The following is a 1,314-nucleotide window of genomic DNA, read 5'->3' as shown; positions in this document are numbered from 1 at the left end:
TTGAGTTTAAAAGCCACTTCACTGCTGATTCCAATCAAATTTAGATTTTTCACAAATTTTTAAAGTTGCTCCAAAATTGGGCCAAAGTCCCTGTACTGTAGTTTGTAGTGGTGAGAAGTTCTTCCCCTTGGAAGTAGAGGAGGAAATGTGTGAATTGAAGAAGGAATTTTTATTTTTATTATTTTTCTATCACTTATTTCCGTTATTATTATCTCATTTGTTAACCTACTATTTATCCTTGTGTTATATCTATTTTGTAAAAAAATGTTTATTTAAGGGCTCAGTTCCCTCCTACACTGTACTATAGTACAGGGACTTTGGCCTGATTTTGAAGCAACTTTTAAAATTTGTAAAAAAATCCAAATTTGATCGGAACCAGCCCAAACTTTCTACGCAACTTAAGTACATTTATATGCATCAGAAAATGCAATAAAAATGGAGAATTCTCTACTTTTCATTTTTGGCTAAAATTTGGCCCAAGACCATGTACTATAGTACAGGGACTTTTGTCCAATTTTGGAGAAACTTTAAAAATTCGTAAAAAATCCAAATTTGATCAGAATTAGCTCAAACTTTCTACATAACATAAGAACATGTATATGCATCAGAAAATGTCATAAAAATTAAGAATTATCTCCTTTTTATTTTTGGCAAAATTTGGCCCGAGACCGTGTACTATACTATAGTACAGGGACTTTTGTCTGATTTTGGAGCAACTTTAAATTTGATCAGAATCAGCTCAAACTTTCTACCCAACATAAGAACATAGACCTATGTATCAGATAATGTATTGAGGTGTTTGGTCAGTACTAACATACAAACTTACTCTTCTTTGTCTCAGTTTGACCAGTAGCTGTATTCCCCATTGTTTCTTGTACTGGTATTGTAATGGTGCTATTAGTATCAGTGGGTTTACTTCTCTCCATGTATTGATTGAAGAAAGAAGGTCTGTACAGTTTTATTAGTGAATCCAGTGCTGATACATCTCCAATCATAATGACTCCTTTATCAAACATTACTTTAACAAACTGAGGTATGGCTACTGATCTATAGTTGTACCCATCAAGATGGACACTGCTTATGAAGGTAAGGGCGTTTGATCTCTCTCTTACCGGATGAAGATCATACGGCAAGAAGGAGGTGACAGTCAAGAGTAGGTCTGCTTTAGGATAAGAGGATGCCATGTTAAAGTCAGGGGAAGCATATCTTGTTAGTTCAGCTAGTCCAGTGAATCCAAACTTCTTCAATACGTGTACAGTGAAGGATACTGATAGCTGGAGGTCACCTGTAGAAGTGCTGAGAGAATTGAATAAG

Source organism: Amphimedon queenslandica, unplaced genomic scaffold (genome assembly GCF_000090795.2).
Source record: "Amphimedon queenslandica unplaced genomic scaffold, v1.1 AMPQUscaffold_12833, whole genome shotgun sequence".
NCBI classification, from domain to species: Eukaryota; Metazoa; Porifera; class Demospongiae; order Haplosclerida; family Niphatidae; genus Amphimedon; species Amphimedon queenslandica.
Note: the sequence above shows the minus strand (reverse complement) of the source record.